This window comes from Narcine bancroftii, chromosome 10 (assembly GCF_036971445.1).
Source record: "Narcine bancroftii isolate sNarBan1 chromosome 10, sNarBan1.hap1, whole genome shotgun sequence".
NCBI lineage: Eukaryota > Metazoa > Chordata > Chondrichthyes > Torpediniformes > Narcinidae > Narcine > Narcine bancroftii.
The window spans coordinates 7962392-7977264 of record NC_091478.1 but is presented as its reverse complement, the minus strand read 5'-3'; the positions used below and the strand labels follow the sequence as shown (position 1 = coordinate 7977264).

Here is a 14873-nt window from a genome sequence, read left to right as displayed (position 1 = left end):
CCCTCACCCCCACCCCTCACCCCTCACCCCCACCCCCACCCTCACCCTCACCCCCACCCTCACCCTCACCCCTCACCCCCACCCTCACCCCCACCCCTCACCCCCACCCCTCACCCCTCACCCCCACCCCTCACCCTCACCCCCACCCCTCACCCCTCACCCCCACCCTCACCCTCACCCCTCACCCCTCACCCCCACCCTCACCCTCACCCCCACCCCCACCCCCACCCCTCACCCCCACCCCTCACCCCTCACCCCCACCCCTCACCCTCACCCCCACCCCTCACCCCTCACCCCCACCCCCACCCTCACCCTCACCCCCACCCTCACCCTCACCCCTCACCCCCACCCTCACCCCCACCCTCACCCTCACCCCCACCCCCACCCTCACCCCCACCCCCTCACCCCCACCCCCACCCCAACAGGCAACCGCAGGCAAAAGACGTCGTTCTGGCAAATCGACTTCTTTAAAAGGGTCTGGAGGTAAAAAGTTGCGACCACGTCTGCTGGGTGGTCGCAAACCACGTGTCGAGCGACTCTGAACAGTCCCGACCAAAGGGGTGGGGGAAGGCGGTCACTGGCCACTTAATCTCTGAACAATCAAGGCCGGGGGGGGGGGGTGTTCGAATCTGCCGAGTGTGGAAAGTCCATTTGGTCTCTTAGTAACTGACTGTCGCAGAAGCTGCTGGTCACTGTCAGGGAAGAAATGTGCCCGTTCCAACAGTGCAGGCCCTTCCACCCTCCATGCTCAGTTGCTTTGAAAGTGAATGGGGGGGGGGGGATGAGAAATTCTACTACCCCCCCAATACACAATCACAAAAAATGTACCAAAACCTGTTTAAAAGGCTTTTCACACCCACAATGTTAATCATATCTATACATGCCCATCAATGCAAATGGTTACATTTGTTCTCTCATTCGACAATGACAAAGGAGGAAAAACCCAACACCCAACCCCAACCCACCAATTTTCCCCTGCAACCGTGTCTGCCTGTCCCTCATCGGACTTGTCAGCCTGCAGCTGACCTGGACATTTACCCCCTCCATCAATCTTCGCCCGCGAAGCCAAGCCAAAGAAAGAAACACTGTGGCACCTTGTCGCTTCTCCCTCTCTCTGTTGTTTGAGGGTCGCGCTATCTGAACGGTGGCTGGAACTCTTATCGTCCAATTCCAGGTGTGGAACATGTTCCGTCAAATTCAGCACAGTATCTACATAATAAAAAGCACAGCTCTGCCCTGAATCCTAATGGGGGAAAAAAAAACTCATTCCCTGAAATCAAGCAGGTCATTGAGCATGGAACAGGTCCTTTGGCCCACCTCATCCATGTTGAGTAAAGTCCCATTGGCTTGCTTTTGGTCCATATCCTTCTAAACCTTTTCCCATCCATTCATCTGTCCGATTGCCTGATGAAACAGGAACAGTCTGCTTTGCCATTCTTGACCTCAGCATCACCTTTTGGTTCTCTGCCCATATCTGTTGACTTCCAAGAAGTTTACAAGCCTGTCAATCTCCGGCTTGAATATTTTTAATGACTAAATCTACAGATCTTTGGGGGAGAGAATTCTGAAGAATCGCATTGCTCTGAGAAAAAAAAACTATCCCTCCTCTCTCTGTCTGAAATGGGTAATCCCCTCATCTAAAACTATGCTCTCCAGCTCAAGATAGCCACACTGGAGAAAACATTCCTTCAAAATATTCTCCAAGAGTTTAGACCCAATTTACTCAATCTTCTTCATACATCAACCCCTCCTTTCCAAGATTAATACCCACTCTGGAGACCATTCCGTGCACAGAACCGAGAGCAATTTATTGACCTAAACCTCAAGATCCATTCTATTAAAAATTCTGCAATTTACTACATACTCCTCCTTAAAGTTTGATCTTCTAAAGTATATCAACACACTTGAACTCCATCTACCACTTCTCTGTCTAACTCTGTATCCTGTTGCAACCTGCAACAACCTCTACACTATCCACAACAACTCCCAACTTTGTATCATCTACAAACATACTGACCTACCCCTACACTTCTTCATCCAAGTCATTTTTAGAAGTCACAAAGAGCAGGGGTCCCAGAATAGACCCCTGTGCATACCACTAGTCACTAGAATACATTCCATCTAGTACTACCTCAGCTTTCTGCAGGCAAGCCAATTCTGAATCCAAACAACCAAGGTTCCTTGATCCCATATCTCATGACTTTAATCCTCTCAGCTCTATATAATCTGAATCTATACAAGGAACCAAGGCCAGGTAACTGCCTGGTAGAAATCTTACATGTGAAGTTGGTGTTCCATTGAAAGCTTTTTCTGACTTTCCTTGACAAAACTGTCAGACTTCCGATTACTGAAACCGGTAAGCAGTCTTTCCAAAATTTCCAGTCGGAAACGCTGTAGTGATAGTCCTGAGATGCAGACTCTCACCACTCTTCAATTTCTGCATCACCGTTGGAGGGAAATGAAAAGCTTGACGAAAGTTTGCATTTCACATGTTCAGTCCTCCCTAAATTTTCCTGTAAAATTTGCAGAGCAGGGAAATACATTACATGTAGACCACCTAGCCCATAGTGCCTGTTGTAAAAGAAATGCCCAGCCTAATTCCACCTTCCAACATTGGGATCCTATCACTGCAGGGTTGTTTATAGCGGAGAGGGTTTCTGCTGCTGTCACCCTTTCAGACCGTGAGTGTTAGACCTCCACCACCCTTGGGTGGAGATGATGCCTTCACCTCCCCTGTAATCCTTCTGCCAATGCTCTTAATCCTCTGTTAGACAAATTGATTTATTTATTGTGCCAAATAGTTTACCTTTTGTGATTTTCCTTTTATTAGTTCAAAAATATTTTTGTGAACCAATCAAATTGTACAGTTTGTGAGAGAGAAAAACAAAATAAATATATTTCAAATGATTTGGATTCAGATTTTGCTCATACTAGAAAATGATTATGGAAAAACATGACACTCAATTGTTAAATGGAGTGCTTAAATTATGAGAATGTGAATCTATGATTTCAATTAGATCAGATGTCTGACAAACAATATTTTAAAGAAATTTTCAAATGCATAATATTTTATCGAGAACAGTACTAGATACAGTTCTGAATGAAATTTATGGTTACGTTTTTTACGGATGGCAAATTCCTCCTTCTCTTTATAAATGTTTGCTTGTCTGTGCTTGACAACTGAATATTCCATTGGTTTATTTATCATCTGTCTTTGAAGGTACAAATTTGCATGTTGGGAAAATGTTGGATAGTAACATCTTTGTCATAACTTTAACCCTTTGCTTCTATGGGGACTACTGTAGATGAGATCGGATGTGGATTTATTGTACCCACTCGAGGAGAAGACCTATTTGACAGTATTGGACTGTAGATAATTACAACTAATTGAGCAAAAGAGAGATGGCCTCAAGAGCCACAAAGTTGTCATTGTTTACGTGACAGCAGTGACTAAAAAAAGTTACAAATGCTCACTTCTTTCTTCCAAGTTATGAAAAGGAAAAGTGAAATTAAAACAGGGCTGCATGGTGGTGTGTTTACAGTTTGTATACAACAGATGCCAACTGGTTTTCAGTTTGGCGTCTAATGTGCACATTCATCGTGTGAGTTGACCTGACCTTCATCTTGGGAAAGATGCCATAAATATTACAATGCCAATCAGTTGCAAAAGATTTAATTGCAACCTGGTTAAATTAGAACTCAATGATGTAGCTAATGTTGCGCGATAGAGCAACAGCAGGAAGGCTGTCTCAACCATGTGTCCTTAAGAGAGGATCACGTACTTCCAAGTAGTTGGATTCACTCTAATCTAGTGGCTGAAGAAGTTTATCGGGAGCTCATGGAGTTTGTCTTGGCTCAAGCTTTTGTAATGATGTGATTGTGGTCATATCTCACAGGCTGCATACAACAGGGACACATTAAAGCAAACAATCAGCCACAATAGAAGAGTAAAAGTCAACACAGATTACAGATTAATAAACTAAAGCATGCCATTATCCACTAACCGCTCCTGAATCTTCTCTTAGCACTATCTACCATTACTTGACCTGGTGTTTTTATGTACTGTTCTCCCAGTGACTTAGAAAAGCTTGTGGATGGTTGCTAACTTTCACTAGGAGAGAATGAACATAATCTTATTGGGAAACATTGACTAACTCTAAACTTTGAAAGCATTGGTTTGGATAAGAATTTCTAGAACAACTGGGATTTTTGTAACTGTGAGGTGTCCATTCATGCTGGCATCCTGAGAAAGGACAGATTTGCTTTCCACAGAGTCATCACAAATCTCCTTGATTATTTTATTTGTGTCAAATCCCATTTATATTGAAAATTTACATGTAGGTGCAATACATGTGTCGACATTTCTCCACGCCTCCATCCTGGGCCATAAACATAACTCTTTATAAGGTGATGCAGAGCTTGATATGCATCTCATTCAACCTAATCTACCGTATTTGGTGCATCAGATGTGGCCTCCTCTATGTTTTAGAGACCAAATGTTGATTGGATAGCCGCTTTGCCAACCACCTGCTCTCTGTTCACAGGGACCGGCTGCAACTCCTGTTTGCCATCAATTGAATTACTTTGGTCATTCCAACACAATTTTGTCTGCTCCTAACATCATCCATGTGCAGGCTAAATGTAAGCTTCAGAAACAACGTACTATGTACTGCCTGGCTCGCCTAAAATCCAATGGAATGAACATTGAATTTTCCAATTTTTAGTATCCCCCTATCCCTAACCAGTTCCATTGTTTCATTGAGTCATACAGCATGGAAACAAGGCCTTCAGACTAACTTGCCCACACCGACCAAAATATCCTACCCAAACTAGACCCACCTGCCTGCATTTCATCCATATCCTGTCAATGTATCTGTTCACTTTCTTCTCAAGCATTGCAATAGTACATGCCTCAGCCACCTCCTCCAGCAGGCCATTCCATTCACTCCTCAGGTTTCTCCTAAATCTGTTCCCCTTCACCTTGACCTATGTCCACTGGCAACTGATTCTCCTGCTCTGGGCAAAAGACTCTGTGTGTTCTGTACTTCTATGGGATCACCCCTCATCCTCCTGTGCTCCCAAAGTCTGCTCAACCTCTCCCTGTAGCTCAGGCTCCTGTGTCCAGGAAACATCCTCAAATTTTCTCTATACCCTCTCCAGCTCGACAACATCTTTCCTATAACTGACCAAAACAGAACACACAAATGGGGTCTCACCAACATGACCACCCAAATCTACACTCAATAACAACATAAGATCATAAGAAATAGGAGCAGGAGTAGACCATCCACCCTGTCAAGCCTTTTCTGCCCTTCAATGTGATCAGCGCTGATTGGCTCATCTCCACCTACCTGCCTTTTCCCCATATCCCTTAATTCCCCCACTATGTATAAAATCTATCTAACTTTGTTTTAAATAGATTTACTGAAGTAGCCTCTTCTGCTTCAATGAATTCCACAGATTCACCATCTTTAGGGAAAAGCAGTTCCTCCTCATCTCTGTCCTAAATTTACTCCCCTGAACCTTGAGGCTATGTCTCCTAGCTCTGATCTCCCCTACCAATGGAAACAACTTACTTGCCTATGCCTTTCATCCTTTAATACTTTTAGAACCATAGAACACTACAGCACAAAAAGGCCCTTCAAGTCTATGCCAAAACATCATTCTGCTAGTCCCACTGACCTGCACCCATTCTACAACCCTCCAGACCTTTCCCATCCATGTATCTATCCAATTTATTCTTAAAACTTCAGAGTGAGCCTTAATTTACCATGTCAGATGGTTCTATGATTCCCTCTCATTCTTCTAAATTTCAGTGAGTACAGCTCTAGACAATTCAATCTCTCCTCATAGGCCAACCCCTTCATCTCTGGAATCAACCCAGTGAACCTCCTCTGCACCGCGCCCAAACTCAGTACATCCAATGCTCTGACTGATGAAGGCCGATATGCTGAAAGCCTTTTTGAGCTCCCTTTCAAGATACTATGCACATGTACTTCAAGATCCCATTGCTCTAAAACACTTCCCAGATCTCTACCATTCACTATGTAGGTCCTAGCAGTGGCTTCACTAGGATTGGTGTCACCCCTCCCCCCCATGGACCTCCTTCCATATCAGACCATACAGAATCCTTGGTAATTTTTTTTATACTAATGTCACTCCTAAATCACAAATATTTTAATGACCATAATATTGTAGCTAAAACACCAGAAAATTTGACAAAAGCAGCAACTATAAAAATACACCAGCAGCAAAGAAAACAACAGCACATGCTTGTGGTGCATGTGGACAAAACCATGTGATTCAAAGCATCATTGTGATTGGGTAATAATGACAGCTCTGACCGGAGCACATTCGAAGGTTCAAAAATTAAATTAGCATCGAGTTTTAGCCTCGTAGATATAATGAAACATGTAAGATGAGCTTACAAAAAATGTTTTTGTTGTTATAACTAATCTACAGGGATATTTTTAGAAAAATTAATACATTTCTGCTGAGACACTGCACAAAAATTTTATAGACAGTCATTTTGGTGTCATCCAGTGTGGTCCGTACCTCCCGCACCCCACTAGTGACACCAGTGGTTATCCCCATGTTAGACCTCCCCAAAGGCAACACCTTACATTTCTTAATATTAAATTCCATCAACCATTTCTCTGCCCAGCTTTCCAACCAATCAGTATCCTGGTGCAGTCTTTGGCAACCGCTTTTGCTTTCAACAATACTAGACAATTTAGCGTCACCGTCAAACTTGCTAATCATGCCATGTATGTTTTAAATATTTATCATTAATATAGATGACAAATAGCAATCCAAATCCTGAGGCGCACCACAAGTTACAGGCCTCCAATCCGAGAAACAACCTTCCACCATTACCCTTGGCATTCTACCATGGTCAGTTTTCTATCCATTCACCCATGTGATCTGACCTTGCAGAGCAGCCGACCCCGACCACGAAGAACTTTGGTGAAATCCATATATACATTTACCCCTCTACCTGTTGGTTTTCACTTTTCTTTCAAACCATCCCCAATTTTTAAAATATTTTATTTAAAATTTTTCTTTCCATGTAGTAATAATGTATATAATACAGATTTCAAAGAACCAAAATAAAGTTACATACATGGTTTTCACCCCATCCCACAAATCCCACCCCACCTCCCCCCTCAAAAATATATAATATAGATAATATCAAACTAAGTATAAAAGAGAATAAGAAATAGAAAGTTTTTGGATTGCATAGAGATACGTTGCCTGTCACACATCTCACTCACTACCTCAAGTGGTCTCTTCCTCTCCCTCTCCTGCTTTCTTTTGTCCAGTCCTTTTACCCAACCCCTTTTTGATGCCTGATATCTCCTTTTCCCACCCTAGTCACAGAGGGTCCCAACCTGAAATGTTGGGCTCTGTTTCTCTCCACAGATGCTGCCTGACTTCCAAAGTCTCATTGTTTGCTCAACATTCCAGCATCTCCGGTTCTCGTGTTTCTTTAGTATATTCTGCTGATATGGGATTGTAACTTTTATTCGTGCATCTATACTGAATGATTTTTTCATACAGGTTCACTGCCACAGTAAAGACATTTCTATTTTGGGGTTCTTGATTAAAACTGCCAATCTATTCATTTCTATAAAAATAATATTGAAAATTTGCAATGCCATGGATACAATTGAAAATTGTTTGCGACAAATTATAGTTTTGCAATGTCTTATTAATATGTTGAGACTGAAGAATGAGGCTGAGAACATCTGCCTCCATAGTTATTTTCATTCAGTTCACTAGATGGCAGAAGTACATTGGTTTCAAACTGATTGTTATCAAAAAGACACCAATTTATCAACATGATGCAACGTATTTTCATTCTGAATGAAATTAAATCCTTAGTATAAAAGGAAAAACATCAATCATATTTCTTTTTCAACATTTACCTTTTTGGGGTCTATTAACTGTAGGAGAATCATCTTTAAATTTATGGCATGTAGATTGTAGGACCTCATTTATGAATAGTGGAGAATTATTCATGCTGCTTTACAATTAATGTGAACTGCTATGTCCTAAAGCTAACACGTATTGCTGCAGGATTGTGTCATCTTTTCCCTTGGGGACATGCATTTCATTTTGAGGATTTACGAAACTGATACATAGGTTTAAGCTGGTATGTTAATTCTTATTCAATTTTTGTGGCTCTTTCACGTTTATATCATCTGTAATCCAGACAGGCAGCGGAGTACTTAATAGATGTGATTAGTAAATGTTTATACTGAAATCTCAGTAGAGAGAAAGTATTATAGCGTTTATAACTTTTAGATTTTTTTGGAGGAATGTTTACTTTTTAACATGCCTATTATGTAAGTTGTGTGTAAATATTTATTTGAGATGGATTTTATATTTAATTTGTTTAAGATTGGTGCTATTCCTTTAGTGTCTCAAAAATTCATGTATGATTTTATATTTTAAAGGATGTGGAAAGTAGCATATGGTGAAGGGGCTCACTCTTTCGAGATTTTGATTAAAAGTTAGTGTTTGTGGAGAATCCTATGCCCACATTGTAGCTGTTACTGTTTCCACTGCGCACAAGTATCATTGAATATTCTTTTCACTGCAACTAAAATTTTTGCCATTATAACAGCTGTACACGGAACTGGTTTATTCAGTGGTTAATGTGTTGCTAAGATCATTTAAACATTTATAGTGGTACTATTACATGCTATAATCTCTTGCATGTATAATGGAAATCAGTTATCTGAAAATGTAATTTTAGTCAAAGGAATTACCAATTAAACTATCAACTTGATTGCATGCATCAAATACAAGGGAAAACAGAATAAGGTTTCTACTCAAGGGTAGAAAGCTTTGCATTTTTGCTGATCTGAATTAACAATGCCATGTTAAGATCACATCCAATCAGTTGTTTGAGACACTGTCTTGCTTAGCTTTTATTTCCAATAAATGTTCTACCCATCAGTTTGACTCCATACATTATCTTCTCCAAGTCTATTCGAGATGCCAGGTCTTTTATCTGTACATTCAATTTGTGAATACTTGTTACAAGGTTTGAAGTTCCATGAGGAACTTTGTTCCTCCAGCATTTCCATGTGCTTTTTCGAAAAGACTGGCTGAGTTCCTCCAGCATTTTGGTGTGTTTTTACTACCCAGTGGCCACCCATTCCCATGCTGACGTGTCTGTCCGTGGTCTCATGCACTGCCAGACTGAGACCACTCACAAATTGGAGGAACAACACCTCATTTTCCAATTGGGCCTCCTCCAACCGGATGGCATTAACATCGACTTCTCTGGCTTTCATTAAAATCTTCCCACCCCACCTTACCTTATTCCCCCATCACTTTCCTCCATCTCTTTCTCCCTTCCCTGTCTCCTTTTGCACAAACATGATAAATTGTTACCTCAGCCCCTTATCATATACAATTAACACCTTTTGTTGATCTGAATTCCTCCCCCCCACCAGCCGGCATTGTCTGAATTCTGAGATTTTCTAAAACTTCCTGCTTATGGTTCATTCCTTGAGAAAAAGGCTCAGGACCAAAATGACGGCAATATATATTTAGTTTTTATGGTCCCGGACAAGACTGGCCGAATTCCTCCAGCATTTGGGTGTGCTTTTACACAGTTCCTTGAAGATCTAGACAAAGTGGGGTAAAAACACAGAAATGCTGGAGAAACTCAGCATCCACAGGCTGTGTTTTTACTAAAATCTCAGCATCTGAGGACTTTTGTGTTTCATTCTAGACCAATTAACAAAGAACAACAAATTTCCAAGTCAAGGTGGCACCCTACGGTTTGGGTAGTGTCAGAGTGCCCAGGTGAGTCACAGTTCACTGGTGATGAGGAAATCAATGTTTGATGAGAGCTTATTGACATATGTATAAGTGCAATGTAAAGATGTAATAAAATGCTTGTTTGCAGCAACGTGCTAATAGCAAGTTTAAATCAACAATGCACATGGAAAAAATTATAACAAAATATTCAGATCCAGTAATCCAAAAAAGTTTCTGTTTCAATAGTTCAGACAGATTTTTGGTGGTCTTGGAGTCGTGCTCTGGTTATAAGATAGAAACAGTGTTTAGGGAGTCTGGTAGGGTACCAATAAAATGGGCTGCCTTGTTTCACATTGTCAACCTTCTCAAGTGTTAACAAACCAAAATGTTGTTCCATATTAATGGGGCAATAGTACTTTTTAAAATCTATGCTATTTCTTATTTTGGACACGAGAACAATAATATTAATTGTGGCGCGATCAACCCTCCCTTTTTATTTTTCCAGGTCTGAATGAGGACAAATGCATTTCTCAACAGTTTTTTTTGTGGTATAACTTCATTCTGTTTTTCTGCCTTTCTTGTCCGAATAAAGATTTTAACTATTTATTTTTTCCTTTGATAATTAGGGGAACAAGTCAGCAGATTCAATACTTCCATCTAGATTTCTGATACATCCTACTTTTGGTGTTTAATCCTGTGATGCATCTGATAGAATTCAATTGACTAATTTTTGAGTTTCTGTATCCTTTACATGCATTTACAATGTCCATCTTTAACATTAATAAGCACATAGATGCTTATTCATCACTAATTCTCCAATGACTAATTATTCATAATCGTATCTCAGCGACCATGAGGATTGATCACTTCCATAGGGTGATCACTTTACAGATAAAGTCTTATTGTCATAGATGCTGTGGACATGTTGTGCTAAATGGAAAAGACGAAGAACAGGTTTAACCTTAGTATTCCTCAGCTTTTCTCTCCTCTCCATGTCCACCTGTGGCCTCTTGGCTGTTGGCCTGTGCCCCTTCTTCTCTCTTCCCCCCCATGACCCTGCTTTTTCTCATAGTCTGATGAAGGGCTCAGGCCCAAAACATTGGTGATATATCCTTGCCTCCTATTTATCCAGTACTTTTCTGTATTTACTACAATCACAACGTCTGCAGACTTTCTTGTTTCACAAACTTAATCCAGTTATTTTCCTGCTTATTTGCTGTCAATCAATCATTATTGTCCATGGCTTGGTTCAAACATGGGTAAAAGAAACACAATGTATACACCTTAATTTGACTGTCCTTGACACTCTGATTCTGTAATTGTAGCAGCAATCTGAATAAGCTTGAACACGGAAATTGAAGTATTGGAAGCATTTTACTTACACCTTACGTAAATGGAAGATGGTTGTGGTTATTAGAAGTCAATTATTTCTGTCCAAGACCGCAATGGAGGGGTTCTTTATGGCGGTGAACTAGTCCAATCACGTTTCGCTGCTTCCATATCAAGTCCAAAAGTAGAAGTCAAGTTGCAGATTGAGCACGTTAGCTTGTACTCTGCACTTGCACCCAGCACTCAGTCTAAGGCAGAGCACTTAGCTGAGGGACAGGTTCCACTTTGCATTTGGCCCCTCATTTTTATGCCAGCCAAACGTGGTCATTTGTTTCCAGCCACAGATCTTATTGAAAAGGAAAGAGCAGCAAAATGTTTTATTTAACTTAATCTCCATATTTTAAACCTCTAGAAGGAGCCCTGCACAGGACTCATCATTGTTTCCATCGAGTTGACTGCAGTAGTGTCCATATCCTAGGATCAGTCTATATCATAAAATTAATGTATGATTAACTTACGTCAGGGTCATTCTGAGAAAAAAATAATGGGAATTAGGATGTTATATTGATTGCTTTACACAATAATCAAAATTAAAGATTGAAATTTAAAATTATATTTCATTTAGTAATTGAAAAAAACCGACTTGCTGCAATTACTTTATGAATCATGAACTGTCACTGAGAACCCATGAGAATCCAGATCGTGAGCTATGCTCTGCTTCTCTCGACATTTCCTTGTACAAATCTTTGTTGAATGCTAACAAAAGGGATTGAACAACAAAATAACAAAGGTGGTAAATCAAAAAGACAATAACTGAAATTTGAAGTAAATCAAAAAATTATTGGTTTGGATAGTTCTACATTGGTTTTTAATACAAAACAATTAGGTGAAGTTTTAAGTTGTTGGAAACTAAGCTGTATATTTCTAGAAATGTTATATTTTAACTATTTTCTTTTTACTATGCTTATTTTCATCTAATATTTAAATCCATGATTATAGATGTCTCAATCATGGCTGATGAAGAACCTGTCTGGATTTTGAACATTACATTATTACAAATCTTTTAAAATTGATTTCAAACAATGTTTTACAGAAATTGCTATAACTTAAAAATGTGCAGCATAAACAAATAATTTAAAGTTTCCTTCATGTTCCTTTCTGTGTGGTCCCCACTTCAATCTATCACACAATGTCAGTCACATGACAGCTTACTGATGGTTTTAGAAAGACCTTAGATGGTAAGCCAATTCAAACAATACTGGAAGGTAAAATTCCTCTTGTGATTCAAACTCTGCAGATGAAAATTATATCAATTGCCCCCTAGGCTGTGTAGCAAAAGTAGAAAACCAGATGGTGCAAAGTTGATCTGTGAAGATTGAAAATCTATGGAGCATCAACAGATGTGAAATAGATGGGAAGAGTTCACCAATATTTTGAGAACAATTTTAGGGAATTAGTCTTCACCCTGCCACACATCAGAAACCACGTCTGAGACAAATGAAGATGCAAAATATCAGAAAATTCAAAATTCTTTGTAATGAGATTATTTTTTTGCGATGTTTTGCATCTTCTTGAATTGCTGTAGTTGATGTGATAAATGTGCCCCCCCCCTCCCCCAGTGTTGTCAGAGGAGGAAATCCAGGATTTTCATTTAGTGTAATTGAAACAATGGCAGGACAATTCCTTTAGGATGGTCTGTGTCGCCACTGCATTTGTCCTTCAAGTTGAAGAATGGAATAGGCTGCTACTGAGAAACTTCAATGCAACCTGTAGATGAAAGAGGCTACAGAGTGTAGTCCGCGTCGAAAGTACCAAAGACTTGTTGATCCAAACCAAGGCTTTTATTAACTAAAAGACTGGAGTGTATCACAAGTAGGTTGACCAGTCCAGAATGACCTGGTCTGGCTAGGAGCAATCCTTTAAGACCTGCCAGTAGATGGTGCTACACTCTCAGCCAATCACAGTCATCCTACACCACCATCTGTACATAGACACATTGGTGATAGAATCTGGACGATCACACAGAGGGCTTCAGTAGTAGAAGGAATACTTGTTTAAACTGACAATAGGATGGGATGCCAATCAAGCAGATGCTTTAATTCAATCAAGTATTACATCACTCAGCTAGTATGTTTTTTTAATGGTGAAAAGGATTACTTATTCAGGAAGTGAATTGGTCACTGCAGTATTTCTACCTCTGATTAGTAATGGTAGCCACAGACTTTACGCAACTGATTTGTTTAGATTTCTGGTTAATAATGACCCTGAAGATGTTGAATGCTTGTCTATATAATGCATTGGATTTTGTCCTCTTGTATCTTGTCCTTGCATGTCATTTGTGTGGATTGATTGTTACTTTCCTTTTGTCAGGCTAAGTCTGCACGTCATAGAGATCTTGCTTCACACAGGCGCCAAGTGCTTTTTTGGGGAAGTGCAATGGAATGGAAAATGGCTCAATCATCGGCGAATATTCTCAAGTCCAACCTTTCAACGCAAGTCAGATCATGAGAAAGTGGACTAAGGGGTACTGTCCTGACGAAGTGATATCCCAGGGCTGAGGTGATTGGCTTCCATTATCCAAAGTCAGAAAAATAACACCCTAATTGTATATTATAAATATTAAAACATGTAGAAAATAGTTCCATTACATATATTCAGATTATAATTTTTCAATAACTTAGTTCAAACTCAGTAAGTTATCTAGGCAGCCATGTACAATGTTCCACATGGGAGTAATACCAGAAAAAATTCAATTGATAGATTCTGGGTGCTGGGAAAAATGTGTCCCTTTGGTTGCCCCAATATTTATAATGAATAAAAACATAAGGTGGGGGGGGGGGGGGTGGGCGTTCGAATGAATCAGGGCTACAAACCAATCCCCAATGACTGCAATTATCACAAACAATTACACAGCTTTATGTTACTAATATTGTACTTTGAGGTTCAGCTAAAACCCGACATCAAAGTTAAATAATTTTAAGTTGATTTATTTATTCCACCTGCAGCCATGGGAGTTTACAGGTGGGCAGTCACGAAGCTCTCTGTTAAACACTACCTTCTGCACATTTAAAGTCAGCTCCATACTTTACTAGGTGTGGTAGAACACTCAAAGCTGCTGCAAAGGCCGATAGTGTTGAGAAGAATATGCATGGTGTGTGGGCCTTCATTAACCATGGGTTTGAGTTCAAGAGCCGTCCAGCAATGTTGTAACTATATAAGAACTTGGTTAGAATCCACTTAAAATGTTATGTTCAGTTCTGTTCACCTCATTACAAAAAAGATGTGGATGCTATTAAGAGGGTGCAGAGGAGATTTACAAAAATGTTGCCTGGATTGGAGAGCTTATGAAGATGAGTGAACTTGGTCTCTTCTGCTTGAAGTGACAGAGGATGAGGGGTGACCTGATAGAAGTGGACAAAATGATAGAACCATAGAACATTAAAGCACAGGACCAGGTTCCTTTGGCCCTTCTAGTCTGTTCCGAACCATTTTTTTTTGCCTGGTCCCACTGACCTGCATCCAGTCCATAGCCCTCCATACCTCTCCCATCCAAATTCTTAAATATTAAAATTGAGCCTGCATTCAGCACTTTTGCTGGCAGCTTGTTCCACACTCCCACCACTCTCATTAACTTTCCCGGTAACCTCCTTGAAAAACTTTAAGATTGGTTAAATATGACCGACTATCCCTAATCAGTTTCTAACTACCCAAACACCTTCCAATAATTGACATCAGGATCACTGGCCTAGAATATCCAGGGTATTTTG

The 14873-nt window shown here is 40.3% G+C and overlaps 1 protein-coding gene and 1 long non-coding RNA gene across 2 annotated transcripts in view; one reads left to right on the top strand and one right to left on the bottom strand.

Annotated features, from left to right (window-relative positions):
* dhx32b (DEAH (Asp-Glu-Ala-His) box polypeptide 32b) overlaps window positions 1-14873 on the bottom strand; it is a 48816-nt gene that overhangs the window by 18201 nt on the left and 15742 nt on the right. The gene's annotated exons all lie outside the window — the stretch shown is intronic.
* On the top strand, window positions 414-13898 carry LOC138744118 (uncharacterized). The gene is made up of 3 exons (XR_011345297.1): window positions 414-483; window positions 9749-9822; window positions 13477-13898. It is a non-coding gene; the product is annotated as an uncharacterized lncRNA (long non-coding RNA).